Source organism: Chrysochloris asiatica, unplaced genomic scaffold (assembly GCF_000296735.1).
Source record: "Chrysochloris asiatica unplaced genomic scaffold, ChrAsi1.0 scaffold00034, whole genome shotgun sequence".
Taxonomy (NCBI): Eukaryota; Metazoa; Chordata; class Mammalia; order Afrosoricida; family Chrysochloridae; genus Chrysochloris; species Chrysochloris asiatica.
Genome location: NW_006408552.1, coordinates 9295939 through 9308492, shown reverse-complemented (window position 1 = coordinate 9308492; position 12554 = coordinate 9295939).

Genomic DNA, 12554 nt, shown 5'->3' with positions numbered 1-12554 from the left:
TCCAACCATGTCTCAATCCCTGTATCGCAGAGCCCTGTTGTTCCAAGGTGGTGCATACATCATTATTTACCTCTGTCCCACTTAGCCCATGCAAACCTGCCTAATTGTTTTCCCATCTGCTTTGTAACAACATACTCTTTATGAAGTACATGGCTAGGTCTTTCTTTCATGGTGCATCTGGGTGGATTTGAGCCTCAAACCCTTCTGAGTACTTAACCATATGTTACCCATGGGCATCCTCCACACAACTTGGGCAAAGTAATTTCTGCCCCAGTTCTCCCCACTGCTTCAAAACGTGTAGGGAGATGGAAATGTTACCCTGAAATGGTGAGGGAGCAGTGAAGGCTCCAAGGTTGGTCTCTCTGTGAGTGTAACTTTGTAGGATCAGCACTGGACTGTGTACCACAAGATCAAGAGTTCAAACCCACCAGCTGCTCCTTGGAAACCCTACACAGACAGGGTCCCCAAGAGCTGGAACTGACTCCATGGCACTTAACAATAAAAAAACAACGTTGGGAACAATTGCTGTGGGGAGCAGTCTCAGGAATTGTAACAAGTAAATGGAGTGGAGCTATCAGATGGGATAAAGTCTGTGGGGCAGCTGACCCCACAGTGTGAGGTCATGGTCTCCCCTGATCTGGATACCACAGCTGGAGGGGAATGAGACAAGCACCCCGGAATGCAGTCGCAATTTGGGGTCACTGACACTCCTGTTCTGCCACTGGGCACCGTAAGCTCAGGTTATCCATTATGTCATGAGCCTCCCTCTGCATGCTGCTGACAGCTTTCCACCTAAAACCCCTTGTCTGGGGGCAAACCGATAAAGCTATTTGGGTTATATGGATCTTAGTAGTGACTGACCACTCGGGGCTTTCAGGCACAATTCAGAGGAACCGTACTTTAAGAAAAAATGTGTGGGGCAATTGTGGAAACTTAGAGAAAAGGTGAAGATTAAAATAGCAAAGGTTAGCATTAGGAGGATGGAGAAAGAGCAGGAGAGAGGCAGGCAGTGAAACTGGAGTGAGTACAGCATTTATACCCAGCCTGCCTGGTTTCTTAATGAGCCAACCCAGATGCCTTTTCATCTTCAGAATTCTGCCATTCTTTTCCAGAGGGGCACCACCTGATTCCCATCCTAAAGCACCCATCTAGCTTCCCTGCTAAAAAAAAAAAATCTGTGTTCTCATGATGCCCTCTGGTGTCCAGACAATGCAATAGCAGGAAGCCCGGGCCGTTTCTCTAGATGTCATCAGGACTTGGCCTCTGGACCAAACCTGCAGTAGTAACCAGGCCCCCACGGTGTCAATGGTTAATGCTCTTGGGCTGCTAACTGAAAGGTAGGTAGTTCAAACTCAACCAGCTGTGCTGCAACAGAAAGTCCTGGCAATCCACTTTAATAAAGTCGACAGCCAAGAAAACGCAATGGTGCAGCTCTGGTCTGTGATACCTGGGATTCGTTGCATTTGCATGTGTTTTTTTACGTTTCATGGATCCCTGATAGCATACTGGATTACAAGCTGAGTTGCTAATTACAAGGTCAGCAGTTTGAATCTACCAATAACTCTGTGAGGCTTTCTGCTCCAGTAAAGATTTACTGCCTCACAAACCCTATACAGGGTTGCTATGAGTCAGAACCAACTCCAAGGCACACAAGCAACTTGTTGTTGTTGTGAAGTGCCATCGAGTCGGTTCCGACCCATTGCGACCCTGTACAGGGTTTCCAAGGGTGTAAATCTTTACGGGAGTAGAAAGCCTCATCTTTCTCCCGCGGAGTGGCTGGTAGTTTCGAACTGCTGACTTTAAGGTTCGCAGCCCGATTCGTAACCACTACGCTACCAGAGCTCCTTACACAAGCAACTAATGGCTGCCAAAACAAAACTCCACAAAGAAAGCGGCTTTGAAGAACAGAACTCTCAAAGCTACCGGCATGAACTCTGGGGAAAGATCTTTCCTCATCCTTTTCAGGTTCCATTAGACCTGACCTCTGTCTCCATCCACTCCCCCTCCTGCGATTGTCTCCTTGTGGTTCTCCCTACTGGCTGTTTCCACCCTATTTCAGAGTGACCTCCTGTCCTGACTTATAATAATCCCAAATGTTCATAGGTACAGGAGTTAGAACCCCAACATATCCTTTAAAGGAACAACATTCAATCCACAGTAATCGAGTCCCCAGCTGAAACCTCAACACCAGCCTTCACGAGCACACTTCACAAATACGTGTGGAATGTCTATTACAAAAGTCTAAAACCTATTGAGAAACGTGATAGAACCAAGTAATTGGAGACACAGTCCAACGTTTTAAAATTATCAAGCCTCTTTAAATGGGTTTATCGATTCAATGAAATTCCAACTAGAATCCCACAAGCTGTTTGAAGAAGAAGAACCTCATCAGACCGAGTCTCAAGTTTTCCCATTTCATATAAATTTTCAAATTTGTAGAAAGTAAATATAATATCCTCCTATTGTCTGTGATAGGATACCTCTTTTCATTCCTGATGGGAGTAATTTGTTCTCCTTCTGTCTCAATTAATCTCCCTGGAGAAGACTGTCAATTCTATTAGCTTTGCCAGAGAACATATTGTTGGCTTTGTTTATTCTTCCCATTGTATGCCTGTATTCTTTGCAAAGAATTTCAATACAGGAATTTCTTGCAATAAATTTGAAAGGTGAACACAACAATAAACTTTCATGTGCCTTTCTTAATCATCATTATTATTAAGATTTCGGCATATCACCTTCCTCCCTCTTGTGTGTGTGTAAATGTGTACACATCTAGATGCTTTTTGCTTTATCATTGAAGAATAAGTGTCAGATAGCATGACATTCCACACCTTAAAACTTCAACATGGTTCTCTCCAGAATAAGTACATTCTTCTAGATGGCACAATTATTGTCTTCAAAATATGAGATGCTGAGACAATGTCATTAGGGAACATATAACCCATAATGAAATAGTTTCCAGTTGTTTTGATAATATCCTTGGTAACCATTTAGGTATCAATATTGTACTGTACTTGTTCATAAAAAGAATTTGGAACATGTTCCTCATATTCTAGGCACTGAAACAATGTATCTAGCAACGGAACTAGCAAGTCTTTGGAGGTTTGTTCAAATATCCCTGTGAGGTGGCAAAAATAGGAAAACTTCTTTGACATCACCAAACACCTTGAGGGAATGAGTTACTGTGCCTGGAAGCTTGGGACCGTAGTCTCTGGGACACCATGGTCAGTTGGTAATTCACACACACACATTTTTTTTTTTTTTTAATTCCCCTGTGCAATTCAACATAGAAACAGATCTAAACAATACAACCAACAGACTGGATCTCATAGGCTTATATAGAACACTGCCTCAACAACCACACAACGTACATCCTTTTCCAGAGCACAGGGGACGTTCTTGAGAATAGACCAGTGTTAGGACACAAAGCAAATCTCAATGACTTTAAAAAAGCATCTTCTTGGATCACACACTGTAAAAAATATAAACCAACAGTAAGAAGAACAAGGGAAAAAAGAAAATCAAATACCTAGAAACTGTATAGCATCCTGCTTTATAACCACTGGGTATTAGAAGAAACTAAAAAATGAAGTTACCGGGTGGAGACCTGGTTGGCCAGCAGTGTGGCAAGACCTGGGGACTCTTGGGCCCGGAGTCAGTGACATAGCCACAGAGGACTAGAGTGGAGTGAAGTGTCCAGCTGATAAGAAGAGAGGGCATATGCACAAGAACACCCACACTTGCAGATAATACCCACTTGACCTGGCTTCAATGACTGGATGATCAGAGCTCAACCAGAAGAAGAAAGGAGAGGGAAAAAGAGTCATCTGATACAATTTGATGAACTTGACCTACACCTATGGATGCAGTAGCTCAAAAGATGGAACAAATCTTCACAGCGAGGATCATTCCCACCCCCTCCACACACAGAGTAAACAGGGATGGGCAACTTGCACACTGACTACCCAAAGTGTGTGTGTGGGGAGGGGGGGGGCGGCTACAAAGGCAGGAAGTGACAGGCTTACATGCTTTCAAGAGGGAACCTAGATCCAGAGGGTATGCAGGAAGGTAGAATCTCCACTGAGTAGTATCCAATCTGTCTAGGTGGGGCTGATGAAAGGAAATGTGGATAGGTCTCTTATGACACAATAGTGAATAATTGTTATCAGGACTGATTGTGAGGGTTGGAAATGTAAAGGTAGACGTTCTATAACAAGAAGGGGAGTGATTAACTTTCCAGTCTAGAAGCAGAGGTACCTGGGACCATCAAAGGAGAAGAGTGGAGAGCGGGACAATACCCAGAGAAGCAATGATTCCTGAAATGGAGGCAGAGTTGATGATATGGAGAAATGGAGCAGCTGGGGAGTTTAGACCCAGAGAGGGAGAGGGGCTGTGTGTTAATGACCCGGGGGAGGGGGGGGGAGGGGCAGGCTTGCAGGGTATACCCTTTGGTTGGTTGATGATTTATGGACGGGATTGTAACAATGGCAATGAAAAGATATACGATAGACTGAATGTAAAACTAATGTTCTCCCATGTAAACTATCACATATTTCATAATAAAACATTTATAAAGAAAAAAAAAATGAATCTAACAAATTTCTAGGAGTAAACAAGAATGAAAACGCAACCTGCCAACACCTCTAAGACACAGTAAGAGCAGTGCTCGGAGGTCAGATCACAGAAAGAAGCGTACACATCCAAAAGGGAAAACAAGGCAAATCAACACTATAACCTTACAACACCAACAACTAGAAAAAGATCAGAAAAAAGAAAAAGTCTAAAGTCACCACAAGAAAGGAAATAAGTAAAATTAGAGTAGAAATAAATGAAACGGAAAAACAACAGAGAAAATCAACAAACAGGATAACAGATTGGTTGAAATAGTTAATAAAATCAACAAACCATTGGCCAAATGAACAAACAAAGGAAAAGATGCAAATTATGCAAATGAGACATGAAATGGGTGATGTTATAATAGAACCAACTGAAATAAAAAGAATAGTAACAATTCTTTGGAGTCCTGGTGTGGCACTGTGACTTAATACACTGGACTGCAAAGTCAATCTGAACCACAAGGTCAGAGGTTCAAGCTCACCAGCCGCTCCTTGGAAACCCTAAACAGAGTTGCTATCAGTTGGAACTGACTTGATGGTACTTGACGACAACAATTCTATGAAGAATTATACTCAAACAAATTTGAAAACCTCGAAGAAACGGACGAATACACACTGTGGTAGAAAATCTGAGCAGACCGTTAACAAAAGAAGATCCTGAACAAATAATGAGAAACAAAAAAACCTAACAATGACAATGAAAAACCAGGTACAGATGACTTCACTCATAAATTCTACCAAATATTCACAGAAGTTGTTGTTATTAAGTGTCGTTGAGTTGGTTCAACCCACAGCGACCCTGTATAGGTTTTCTGAGGAGCAGCTGGTGAGCTTGAACCAACAACCTTGCAATTCAAACAGCTTTGCAGTCTGGCGCATTAACCCACAGCGCCACAGTAGGTTTCGACTCCTGGTTGACCCTATGTACAAAAGAACAAAACATTGCCCAGTTCTGTGCCTTTCTCATACATGTTGTCATGCTTGAGCCTATTGTTGTAACCACTGTGTCTGTCCATCTTATTGGGGGGGGGCGGGGTCTTCCTCTTTTTCCCTGACTCTTTATTTTACCAAGCACATTGTCCTTTTCCAGGGACTGGTCCCTCCTAATAATATGACCAACTATGAGGGTAAGTCACAAAGTATTACTACAATGGTTCCAGTTCACACATGCACAAGTTTTTTTTCCAAACAAAACATGTTTAAATATGTCTCTGTGATCAGCAGATGGAACTTTTCAGGCAAACAATAGAGAGGCCTGCAGAATGAACGACAGCCCCAGGGAGGAACATGCTTCTCAGAACAATCAAACATACAGAACCAAAAGGTTAGCATTTGCCCAAAAGCAAAGTTCAGACGGTAGGAAGCGGGCAGGAAAGAAGGACAAATGGAAACGGGGAACCCAGAGAGGAAGAGAGAAGATGGTGTTACATTGTAAGGACTGTAACCAATGCCATGAAGCAAAATGTGCATCAACTGTTGAAAAGGAAACTCATTTGCTTGTTAATTTTCGCCCAAACCACAATCAAATCTTGATAGGAAAAAAAAAAAAAAATCAGCAATGAAATTAACCAGACCTGGAGCTTTCTGTAGAGTAGTTTTCTTGAAACAGTTGTTTCTTCAATAAAAATGGATCTGTTTAAACTTAACTGTCTCTACTGGAGTCCCTATTACACCTAAGTTTTCACATTTATTTTGTAACAAGGTTGTATAAGGTGATACAATGCCATCTCATGATTTTTAAATTTTTCTTGTGTTTAATTGTTATTCCTGTCTTTCATGTATTATTCCATAGATCTGTATTTCCTCTTTATTGATTAGGTAAACAATTCTGTTAGTGTTTTGGTAGAATTAGAATTTTTATCACTATTTGTGGATTTGTCATCCTGTGGTGGTTTGTGTGTTGCCGTGATGTTGGAAGCTACACCACTGATATCTGAAATACCAGCAAGGTCACCCATGGTGGACAGGTTTCAGCGGAGTTTCCAGAGTAAGGAAGAAGGAGAGGCAGACTGCTTCCAAATAGTTAGTCACTGGAAACCTTAAGAACAGCAGAGGAGCATTGTTTGATACAATGTCAGAAGACAAGCTCCTCAGGTTGGGAAACAGTCAAAGTACAACTGGGCAAGTGCTGTCTTCTCCAAGTACAGTGGAACCTCATGATGTGGATGGAGCAAAGCTTCCCAGACCTTCATCTACCAATGGAGCACAAGTCATCCTGCTGATTGAGGAGAAACAGCTACAAACATCCATGAATCATTGGAACATGGAACGTACAAAGCATAAATCTATGAAAACTGAAATCTGTCAAAAATAAAATGGAATGCATAAAGATCGATATCCTAGCATCGTTTTTTTGTTACTGAGTTGGTTCTTCCTCGCAGCGACCGTGTATAGGGTTTCCAAAGAGGGGCTGGTGAGTTTGAACCACTGACCTTCGGGTACAAACTGACTTTGTGGTCCAGTGTTTATCCTACAGTGCCACACCAGAACTCCTGTCCTGGCATTAGTGAGATGAAGTGGACAGATATTGACTATTTTGAAGCTGACAATTATATGGTTTCCTATGGAAGGATCTCTGGTAGCATAGTGGTTACGAATCGGGCTGCTAACCACAAGGTCGGCAGTTTGAAACTACCAGCTGTTTTGTGGGAGAAAGATGAGGATTTCTGCTCCCATAAAGATTTGCAGCCTTGGAAACCTTGTACAGGGTCACTATGAGTCAGAACCAACTCCACAGTATTTAACAATGACAAATTGAAGACAAATCGTATCCCATTCATTGTCAAAAGTAGCATTTCAAAATCTATCTTGAATCACAGTGCTGTCTGTGATAGGATATCCATTTGCCTGCAACACCAGTTCATACTATGTTATTTACAAACCACTAGAGCCTATGATGAAATAATTAAAGAATTCTACCAACGTCTTCATTCTGAAATTGATCAAATATATAATCAAGATGCATTGATAATAACTGCTGGTTGAAATGGAAAGTTATAAATAAAGAAGAAAAATGAGTATTTGGAAAATACGGTCCTGGTGATAGAAATTATACTAGAGATCACATTATAGAATTCTAAAAGATCAAAGATTTTTTTTCACTGCAAGTACCTATTTATTTTTAGCAGCATAAATGGCAACTATACATGTGGACCTCGCCAGATGGAATATACAAGAATCAAATCAACTCCATCTATAGAAAGACGCTGGAGAAGCTCAATATCATCAGCGAAAACAAAGCCAAGAACCGACTGCGCAACAGACCATAAACTGTTCATATCCAACTTCAGGCTGAAGCTGAAGAAAATTCAAACAAGTCCACAAGAGCCAAAATATGACCTTGACTATGGTGGTGGTAGAGTCCTGGTGTGGCTCTGTGGGTTAATGCACCAGACTGTGAAGCCATTTGAACTGCAAGGTCAGTAGTTCAAGCTCACCAGCTGTTCCTCAGAAACCCTATACAGGGTCACTATGGGTCAGAGCCGACTCGACAGCACTTAACAACAACAACATGGTGATGATGGTGGTTATTTATGTACTGTGGAGTCAGTTCCTACTCATAGCAATCCTGTATAGAGTTTCCAAGGAGTGGCTGCTGAATGTGAACTACCAACCTTGCAGTTCCAACGGCTTCAAACCAACCTTGCGGTCCAGTGCTTTAACCAGAGCACCACACCAGGTCTTCTTCTCACCAAACTTTAAGACCATTTCAAGAAAAGATTTGACACATTAGACACCAGAGGAGTTGTGGCAAGACATCAAGAACATGATAAATTTAAAAAGAAAAAGGGTCATTATAAAGGCAGGAAAAGAAACAAAAGACGGAAGTCCATGTCAGAAGAGACTCTGAAACTTGCTCTTGAACACAGAGATGCTAAAGACAATGGAAGAAATGATGAAGTGAAGGAGCTTATTAACAGAAAATTTCAAAGGGAAGATCAGGTAAGCAAAGTCAAGAATCATAATGATATGCAAAGACCTGGAGTTAGAAAACCAAAAGGGAAGAACACTCTCAGCATGTCTCAAGCTAAAAGAACTGAAGAAAAAAATTTAAGTCTTAACTTTCAATACTGAAGGATTCTATGGGCAAAATAGTGAATGATGCAGAACGCATCATAAGATGGAAGGAGTAGGCCGTCACAGTACTAGTTAGATCGATGTTCAATCATTTCAAGCAGCAGCGTATGTTCCAGAACCTACGGTACTGAAGGAAGAAATCTAAGCTGCACTGAAGGCATTGGTGAAGAACATGGCTTCAGGAATCGGCGCAATACAAATGAAATGTTTCAGCAAACTGAAGCTACACTTGAGACACTCACTCATCTATGCCAAGAAATTTGGAAGACAGCTGCCTGGCCAGCCTATTGGGAACAATCTGTATTTGTGCTCATTCCAAGAAAGGTGACCCAACAGAATGTGGCAATCATTGAACAATATCATTAATATCACGTGCAGGTAAAATTTTTGCTGAAGACAATTCAAAGACAGTTGCAGCAGTATACTGACAGGGAACTTCCAGAAATACAAGCTGGATTCAGAAATAGCTGTGGAATGAGGGATATCACTGCTGACATCAGATGGATCTTGGTTGAAAGCAGAGAATACCAGAAAGACGTTTACCTGTGCTTTATTGACTATGCAAAGACTTTTGACTGTGTAGATCATGACAAACTATGGGTAACATTGTAAAGAATGTGTATTCTACATCATTTAATTGTGCTCATGAGGAACCTGTACCTAATCCAAAGACAGTCTTTCAAGAGAACACTGAATGGTTTAAAATCAGGAAAGTTGTGCACTAGGGTTGTATCCTTGCGCCATGCTTATTCAACCTGCATGTTGAACACATAAGCCCAGAAGCTGGACTATATGAAGAAGAACATGTCATCAGGGTTGGAGGAAGACACATCAATAATCGGTGACCTTCAGATGACACAACCTTGCTTGCTGAAAGCAAAGAGCACTCCAAATACTACGTGAGACTCACCCACCAGGTGAGTGGCCACACAAAGTAAGGTCTTTGCCTTTAATGAAAAATGTGTTGCTATTGTTAAGTCCTGGTGTGGTGCTGTGGGTTAATGCGCCAGACTGCAAAGCCATTTGAGCTGCAAGGTCAGCGCTTCAAGCTCACCAGCTGCTCCTTGGAAACCCTATACAGGGTCACTATGGGTTTGAATCGATTCAACGGCACTTAAAAACAATATTGTTAAGTGCTGTCAAGATGCTTCTGACTCACGGTGATCCTGTATAGGGTTTCTGAGGTTGTAATCTGCTTGGGCGCTGTGGGTTAATGTCCTGGACTGCAAAGTCTGTTTGAACTGCAAGGTCAGTGGTTCAAGTTCACCAGCTGCTCCTCGGAACCCCTATAAAGGGTTGCTCTGGGTCAGAACTGCCCCGACAGCACTAAACAACAACACCAGATCTTCACAGGAGCAGAAAGCCTCACATTTTCTCCCGTGAAGCAGCTGGTGGGATCAAATCGCAGGTTTGCAGTACACAGACTACACTTTTTTCCCGGCTCTTTCTTTCTGGGAGGTAATAGGGCTCTTCCTCTCTGCTTTCTTCTCTCTCCTTTTATCTCTTGTGAGAACTGCAAGGTCAGCTGTTCAAACCCACAGGCCCTGTCTTGGAAACCCTCTACAGGATTGCTATGAGTCGGAAACCATTCAACAAGACAAAAGATGAGGCAGGACACACCCGGGGTGGGGGGGCTCCCCTCATAACAGGACTGTAACCTGTGAGAGAGTTATATTCCACAAGAATCCTACCTCATTAACATATCCCATCTAATATAATCATCACTATAACCTACCACTTAGAGGTCAGAACTTATAGTCCATCCCAAATGGAAGAGAATTACATCCAATCGTATCATGGGGGTGATTATAACATTACCTGACTGCTGAATTATATCATATGTAACTGCCAAGCCAATGAAAACCATGGCCCAGCCAAGTTCACACATGTTTGGTGTTGTTGTTTAATGTGTTCGAGTTGATGCCAAATCACAATACCCCTGTATAGCAAAGGTAAGGGAACCATTTTTCTGCCAAGGGCCATTTGGATATTTATAACATCATTCATGGGCCATACAAAATTAACTTAAAAATTAGCCTGCCATAATGTGAAGGCCAGATCAAATGATTTTGTGGGTCTTACATGGTGTGGCACTGTGGGTTAATGCACTGGACTGCAAAGTTGGTTTGAACTGCAAGGTCAGCAGTGCAACCTCACCAGCCGTTCCTGAGGATCCCTATACATGGTTGCTATGGGTTGGAACTGACTTGATGGTACTTAACAACAACAATAGTACAGCCCATGAGACAGATGATCCCCACCCCTGCTTGTCTAAGGTTTCCAAGGCTTTTTTTTTTTTTCCTTCTTTAATTTTTAAAATTCTTTGCAGGAGCAGAAAGCTTCATCTTTCTCTGAAGGAGCTACAACTGGAGCAAGTCTCTTATGAGCTCACACTGCCAACCTGTGGCTCACAGAGCAGTGCTTATCCTTTGGAGACTCTGCATTTCTTATATACATTTTTTCATAGGGTTGGGGCATGATTCAATCCAGGGCACCATATTTGAAAGCTCTATTTAAATACTCAAAATTAGCTCTTAAAGTTACCAAACTATAAATTATAATGAACGAATATCATATCAAAACCCAAACCCGGTGCTGTTGAGTCAATTTCAACTCACAGAGACTCTATGTGGTTGTTGTTGTTGTTGTTGTTAGGTGCCATTGAGTCAGTATTGACTCATAGCGACCCCATGCACAACAGAATAAAACACTGCCCGATCCTGGGCCAACCTCACAATTGTCGCCACGCTTGAGTCCATTGGTTTTGCCACTTTGCCAATCCATCTTACTGGGGGGTCTTTACCTTTTTCTCTGACCCTCCCACCTTACCAAACATGATATCCTTCTCCAGTAACTGGTCCCTCCTGACAATATGTCTGAAGTATGAGAGACGAAGTCTGGCCATCTTGGCCTCCAAGGAGCACTCAGGCTGCACTTCTTCCAACACAGATCTGTTGGTTCTATGGGCAGCCCATGGCAATTTCAATATTCTCCTCTAATACCATAACTCAAAAGCATCAATTCTTCTACGATCTTCCTTATTCACTGACCAGCTTTCGCATGCATATGAGGCTATTGAAAATACCATGGCTTGGGTCAGTTGTACCTTAGTTCTCAAACTGACATCTTTGCTGTTCAACAGCGAGTCTATAGAGCAGAGTAAAACTGTGACACTACGGGTTAATGCCCTGGACTACAAGGTTGGTTGGAACCACAAGGTCAGTGGTTCAAACTCACCAGCTGCTCCTTGGAAACCCTATACAGGGGTGCCAAGAATCAGAACTGACTTGATGCCAGTGGGGTGGGTTGTTGTTAATCACTTACAAGTCAGTTCTGATTCATAGCCACCCTACATAAGGTTTCTGAGAAATAGCTAATGGGTCTGAACCACTAACCTTGTGGTCCAATGCTGATCCTACAGTGCCACTCCAGGATTCCAGTGTGTGGGCAGTGGTGTTTAGGACATCCTATATCTAGAAGCTCTGGTAGCTTAGTGGTTAAGAATCGGGTTGCTAATCTCATGGTCAGCAGTTCAAAACTATGAGCTATTTCGCAGGAGAAAGATGAGGCTTTCTGCTCCTGTAAAGATTTACAACCTCAGAAACCCTGTACAGGGTCGCTGTGAGTTGGAACCAACTTCATGGCACATAACAGCAATACTCCATATCTAGGAATTCAAGAGTAAAATGAACTGTTTATCATATAAAATGGCTTTCAATTGCCGCATTCCAATGTGGTGAATCCTGAACTAATTTCTGAGCATACCAGAAAGCCCCTGAGTTAGAACAGGAAGAGAAGGAAGGGGTGGGCTCCTAGCACAGGGAGACAGTGACACTCTGTAAGAATCTAATGTTACCTTGC